Below are 7413 nucleotides of genomic sequence, written 5' to 3'. Positions count from 1 at the left end.
ATGGATTTTTCTTTATTTTTACTATTTTCTACATTGTAGAATAGTAGTGAAGACATCACAACTGTGAAATAACACATATGGAATCATGTAGTAACCAAAAAAGTGTTAAACAAATCAAAATATATTTTATATTTGAGATTCTTCAAAGTAGCCACCCTTTGCCTTGATGACAGCTTTGCACAGAGTTGAGTTTGAGTGAGAGTTTTATTTTTTATTTTATTTAACTTTGATTTATTCAGGGAAACCCATTGAGACCAGGGTCTCATTTACAATGGTGCCCTGAGGACAATAATACAACAAATACAAAATGATAAATAAAATAAAATATAAATTACAGAACCAACACTACAGTTTCAAACACCGCAAATACAATTATTTACATTAAATTCAAACAGTTGCAATTCTCATTAAATTCATTTAACAATAAAGTCCTAAACTGCCCTAGAAGCACCAGAGAGTCAAGATGTAGGGAGTTTTCTAGGCTATTCCAATAATGTTGGGCACTAAAACTGAAGATCAGTATGTACTAGTGCAGCGTTTCCCAAACTCCGTCCTGATACAAATGATAAAAGCTTGATAATTAGTTGATTATTTGAATCAGCTGTGTGGTGCTAGGGCAAAAACCAAAACATGCACCCCTTGAGGTCCCGAGGACTGAGTTTGGGAAACCATGTACTAGTGGAACCTTGAGAGTTAATCATCACCGTGAACGGGTTTGTTGTCTCATATTTTTTATTTTAACTGTGAAGTCAAGTGGGTCAGAATTTGAGTAGTAGAGTTTTGTAAACAAAAATTGAGTAATGAAGTGATCTACATTACTTGAATGAGGACCAGCCGATCTTTTGATACAGGGTGCATCAATGCGAATTAAAACTGTTACCTGTGATAAAGCGAAGGAAGGGCACTATGGTAGACGGCATCCAAAGGTTTAAGAGTAGTGGCTGCTACATTGTGATGAATGGTGTCACCATAGTCAAGAACTGGCAGAAAAGTTGACTGTACAATCTGCTTCCTGCTGTTTAGGGAAAGGCATGATTTATTTATATAAAATAAGCCTAGTTTAAATCTCAGCTTCTTAACTAGCTCATCCATATGTTTGTTAAACGTCAAATTATTGTCAGTCCAAAAGTCCTGATATTTATAGGCGGAAACCTGCTCGATGAAAGAACCATCCAATGCATAAATGTGTAAGCCATCTGAAATATTTCTAAGAGAATTAGAAAACAGCATAGGTTTAGTTTTTCCTGCACTAAGTAACAATTTTAATTCAACAAGGACTTTCTGCAAGGCGACAAAATCAGATTGCAGCTCCAACATAGCCTGGTCAGCCGTAGGGGCAATAGCGTACATAATAGAATGTTACAGGTTTTGTATAAATAAAGTTTCATTTGATTTGATTCAAATGAAAATAAAGAGTGAGTGCCTGGAAGTGCATCATTCTTTGCTGTCTGTTTAGCGGTGAATAAAGGACTCCCTTTAGTGGAACTTTAAGTATTTTCAGAAACCATTCTCTCAAATTGATGGGCAGCTGAGGCGATCATAAACTGCTGGGGCAATGGGGGCGTGTAATTTTTTTCCAAAGGTTTGACCACTTTCCAGAATTTAGCTGGATTTCCACCACTCTCAGATACACAATTCAAGAATTATATTGACTTTGCTTTTCTAACCAAAGTCTGAGGGACTGCCAGTCAGAGATATAATCAGTCACTCTAGCCTTAGCCCAAGCTAAGTTTCTTTCATAAAATCTTTCAGACAATTCATGCGTGAAACATGGGTTAGATCTGTCCTTTACCCTTAATATCTTATATGGAGCATGCTTATCTGCAACAGAGGTAAACAGAGAGGTAAAACATTAGAGGCCTGATCTGAATCAGAGATAGAGAACACACCCTCCCAATCATACAACCCCAGGTCATACAGGAAATGTTGCTCATTGAAAGTTCTAAAATGTATCTTTGTAATAATGTGTGGACACAATTTAGGTGGCTTAGTATCTCTAATGCAGGTAATGGGACAATGGTCACTGAGCAAAGATTCCATTGGCTGTATACTTACAGTGAGGGAAAAAAGTATTTGATCCCCTGCTGATTTTGTATGTTTGCCCACTGACAAAGACATGATCAGTCTATCATTTTAATGGTAGGTTTATTTGAACAGTGAGAGACAGAATAACAACAACAAAAATCCAGAAAAACGCATGTCAAAAATGTTATAAATTGATTTGCATTTTAATGAGGGAAATAAGTATTTGACCCCTCTGCAAAACATTACTTAGTACTTGGTGGCAAAACCCTTGTTGGCAATCACAGAGGTCAGACGTTTCTTGTAGTTGGCCACCAGGTTTGCACACATCTCAGGAGGGATTTTGTCCCACTCCTCTTTGCAGATCTTCTCCAAGTCATTAAGGTTTCGAGCCTGACGTTTGGCAACTCGAACCTTCAGCTCCCTCTACAGATTTTCTATGGGATTAAGGTCTGGAGACTGGCTAGGCCACTCCAGGACCTTAATGTGCTTCATCTTGAGCCACTCCTTTGTTGTCTTGACCGTGTGTTTTGGGTCATTGTCATGCTGGAATACCCATCCATGACCCATTTTCAATGCCCTGGCTGAGGGAAGGAGGTTCTCACCCAAGATTTGACGGTACATGGCCCCGTACATCGTCCCTTTGATGCGGTGAAGTTGTCCTGTCCGCTTAGCAGAAAAACACCCCCAAAGCATAATGTTTCCACCTCCATGTTTGACGGTGGGGATGGTGTTCTTGGGGTCATAGGCAGCATTCCTCCTCCTCCAAACACGGCAAGTTGAGTTGATGCCAAAGAGCTCGATTTTGGTCTCATCTGCCCACAACACTTTCACCCAGTTCTCCTCTGAATCATTCAGATGTTCATTGACAAACTTCAGACAGGCCTGTATATGTGCTTTCTTGAGCAGGGGGACCTTGTGGGTGCTGCAGGATTTCAGTCCTTCACGGCGTAGTGTGTTACCAATTGTTTTCTTGGTGACTATGGTCCCAGCTGCCTTGAGATCATTGACAAGATCCTCCTGTGTAGTTCTGGGCTGATTCCTCACCGTTCTCATGATCATTGCAACTCCACGAGGTGAGATCTTGCATGCAGCCCCAGGCCGAGGGAGATTGACAGTTATTTTGTGTTTCTTCCATTTGCGAATAATCACACCAACTGTTGTCACCTTCTCACCAAGCTGCTTGGTGATGGTCTTGTAACCCATTCCAGCCTTATGTAGGTCTACAATATTGTCCCTGACATCCTTGGAGAGCTCTTTGGTCTTGGTCATGGTGTAGAGTTTGGAATCTGATTGATTGATTGCTTCTGTGGACAGGTGTCTTTTATACAGGTAACAAGCTGAGATTAGGAGCACTCCCTTTAAGAGTGTGCTCCTAATCTCAGCTCGTTTCCTGTATAAAAGACACCTGGGAGCCAGAAATCTTTCTGATTGAGAGGGTGTCAAATACTTATTTCCCTCATTAAAATGCAAATCAATTTATAACATTTTTGACATGCGTTTTTCTAGATTTTGTTGTTGTTATTCTGTCTCTCACTGTTCAAATAAACCTACCATTAAAATTATAGACTGATCATTTCTTTGTCAGTGGGCAAACGTAAAAAATCAGCTGGGGATCAAATACTTTTTTCCCTCACTGTATGAGGGGTGTTTGTCAGAATGATATCCAAAAGAGTCGAGTTTTCAGGGTGTTTTAAGTTAGTGCGGGTTGGTTCAGTTATCAGTTGAGTTATATTTAGCTCAGTACAAATATCAATCGTTCTAACTGATAATGGCATCAACCAATCCAGGTTAAGATCACCCAGTATTAATAATTCAGATTTAGCATAGTTACACAGCAAGTCAGACAATTTGCTAAGAGCAAGGGTGATAAACTCCCACTAACATTAGTTGGGCATTATTACAAAGGACAAGACATTCAAATTGCTTGGGGACAGAGGTGGTAATACACAGAGCAACATTCAAGTTGTTCTTTATCAATATGGTCACACCCCCACCTCTGCCAGCTCTGTTAGATCTATAGACATTATATCTATTCAGAGACACATCAGAGTCTGGCACATACTTTTTCAACCAAGTCTCAGTAATTATCAAAATGTCTGTGTTAGTTTGAGAAGCCAGAATTACAATAAGATCCATTTTCGAAATCAAACTTCTGACATTTACATGAACCAGTCCAAGGCCACAGCTGCAGGATTTCAGATCATACGGAGTCTCTAACACACACATGCTATGATCAGTAGGTAACCTTCTATATGAAATAGCCATGGGGTTGGCTTGAAATGGTATTGTTACGAACCCTGTGGCTTTAAAAGTCTAGGGTGGATGGAAAAGAGACCCGTAACATAATTCATGCAAATTAGAATCGTGACATGGAAACAGTGAGAACAAAAAATACACCGACAACCATAAGCTACCGTCAAACATAAAATGTTTATTTTGAACACACGGTAAAGGTTTGGGAAAAAGGGCTGAGCAGGACCCAAGGAATGAAACAATAATGTCAAAAACCCCTAAAGTGATCTTGCCTGCCTCAAGAACCGCTAAGCTACTGCTAACCATACAAAAATTACAGTGGGTGGTCCGCTCAGGTCTAACTAGTGTTTTTAGACAATGTTCTTCCTACGGGTAATGTATGCCCAAGGGCAACTTGCTAAATCCCCCTTTTCCCAGAAACACACAACATAGTTACCATACAGAGTAACCAGCAAATGAGTGAGTACACAAAAAAACTGGACACCACAGTATCCACACTCACATACGAAAATAGTCTCTTCCAACAAACACAACTGACTGGCTTTTAAAACAATGGGAGGTGTGAGTGAAAAACCAGAAACAGGTGGTGCAATACTGAGGAATGTCCACTGATTGGTCCACCTCAGCAATCAGCAGACAAACGGATGTCGGACAGGTGGGACACCCCAACGACCGCCAATCAGGAACACAAAGGACACCTGTGATTAGGGCAGAAGGAGAGGAAAAACACAAAAACACACACAGGATACCTGTATCCGTAACAGGTATAGATACTAGATTGCTTAGAACTGTGCCATTTGGTCTATGCCTCGAACGAGAACCTGGATTAATACAAGACTCAATGAGGGTTACCTCTTTCGGGCAAGGACTGATATCCCATCACCTTTTTAGTACCTTTTCAATGTTAGCACTAAGCATCCAAGCTCCTCTCCTGTTCGGGTGCAGGCCATCCCTTTTTAGGAACTGGAGTGTCCTGTGCAAATAGCTGGGAGAAGCGATCAATTCCATGACAGTGTGTTGGGATAGGGCCAGAAAAAACAATCTGCTTGTACGTAGACAATAGTCTGTCTCTCAGGTATTCTAAGTCCTGTCTCAACTGAGCCCATTGCCACAGCTTGATGTCATTTGTACCAGCATGCACAACCACCGTGTGCAGTTCTGGGTTTTGGTCTAGAATGACCGTAAGCTCCCGAGTGATGTCACGCACTCTGGCACCAGGGAAGCAGAATGTCTTTGCGCCATCAACCACCACATTCCTTAAAATGTAACACCCAACAATGGCTATCTTGGGAGGGGGAGGTTGTGGATTTCCAGGTGCATTTCCTCCTTTGGCTCGGTGGTCCGAAGTCACGGAAGTCTGGTGGTGAGGCAGTCCCCTTTTGGGGAAAGGGGGCACAGTCTGGCTGCCAGCTGAAGGCGGACCAGACGGGTGGACAAGGGTAGAGGGGCTGATGTTGTCACTCTGTTGTTTGATGTTGGCAATCACTTGCCTGGCATTGGGGTCTCCAGGACCAGAGCGGGCTCCTGGGGGTGGACAGTCCACCTCCAGCTGTGCAAAGCTGTTTGACAGGCGGAGCAGATCCTCCAAGTCAGGAAAGGACCGTCCAGGTCGTGACTCCCTCGGGCTCTTCCGCCTAACCACCTCTGCCCAGTCTCTGTGGTGAAGTTGAACAAGTCACCTGCTCCGAGAAGTGGGATAGATCGACTTCGCCAAACTCTGCATCACACTTGACGAGAGAGATGTTCAGCACTGACAGATACAGTGGCTTGCCAAAGTATTCACCACCCTTGGCATTTTTCCTATTTTGTTGACTTACAACCTCAAATTAAAATTGAGTTTTTGGGGGTTTGTATCATTTGATTTACACAACATGCCTACCACTTTGAAGATGCCAAATGTGTGAAACAAACAGTAAATAAGACAAAAAAACAGAAAACTTGAGCGTGCATTACTATTCACTCTGGATAAATGACTAAAATGTAAATGTCAATGTAAATGTACTTATGTATTGTAGTGGTAAGACAGCGGACAGGCAGAGCTAGAGGAGGAAGAAGGAGCAGCAGCTGAAATATGGGGAGATTGCAACCAAGGCGTAAGGGAAGAAAGATTGCGGAATAGGAGAACATTGAGAAGACCTGAAAAATACAAGGGACAATATCCAATTCTAATAAAAGGTACCCAGGCTCACTATGTTCCATGGGGATCACAGGACCTGGAAGGATTGGTTGCCCATCTGCCAGATTTGCATGATGGGGCAGGAAAATGGATAAGGATTTTTGAGGAACAAACCATGGGGAAACTGCTGGCTGTGGGGGATCTGAAGGCACTGTTGGCAAGGGTGGTTGGAAAGGCAAAAATGGAGGATATACTGGGGAACAGTGACCTGAGGAGAGAAGTGAGTGACCCACAAGGAGATGGGATGGACTTTGATTCACACCGCCCTGAAGTCTGGCGAGCGCTGAGACTGGAATATCCGGCAAGAATTGACCCCAAGTCACTGAAAGGGGGGACACTGGGAGAAACTGAGAATCCAGCTGCCTATCTACATGAACAGATGAAACGATGGAGACTGGAGATAGAACGAGATCCAGAGGGGGACCCACTGATGACAACTCTATTCCGAAACTCAATAATAGAGGCCATGCCCCAACCAGTGAGAAGCAGGCTGGAGGATGTGGTGGGACTAACCTCAAAGACACACAATGAATTCTGTGACCATGTGATACATGCAGTAGAAAAACACAGAAAGGATGAACAGAGACTCACAGAGCAGGGGAGAGACATTCAGAGGAAGTTGACTCAACTCCAATTGGAAGAACTGACAAACAGAGGGAAGAAGAAAATCCAGGCCCCAGTAACAGCACCTATGACTGAAACAGGAATGGTGGCTGCAGTCACTCCAGGAGGGCCATATCTGCCTCCCGCGCCACAGGCCCAAGTACAACCCACATCACCAGTAGTGAATGTGTATGCACAACAACCCCGACGATGGAATAATAACAATAAACAGCAAAAATATCAGCAAAACAATCAAAAAGGAGGAAATCGGGGAACAGAAGGGCCACCTGGAATTTGCTGGCAACAGCAGGGGAACAGAAATCAAAATAATTGGAAGCAAACTGATGGCTAGCAAC

The sequence above is a fragment of the Coregonus clupeaformis genome, unplaced genomic scaffold, assembly GCF_020615455.1.
Source record: "Coregonus clupeaformis isolate EN_2021a unplaced genomic scaffold, ASM2061545v1 scaf0135, whole genome shotgun sequence".
Taxonomy (NCBI): domain Eukaryota; kingdom Metazoa; phylum Chordata; class Actinopteri; order Salmoniformes; family Salmonidae; genus Coregonus; species Coregonus clupeaformis.
Note: the sequence above shows the minus strand (reverse complement) of the source record.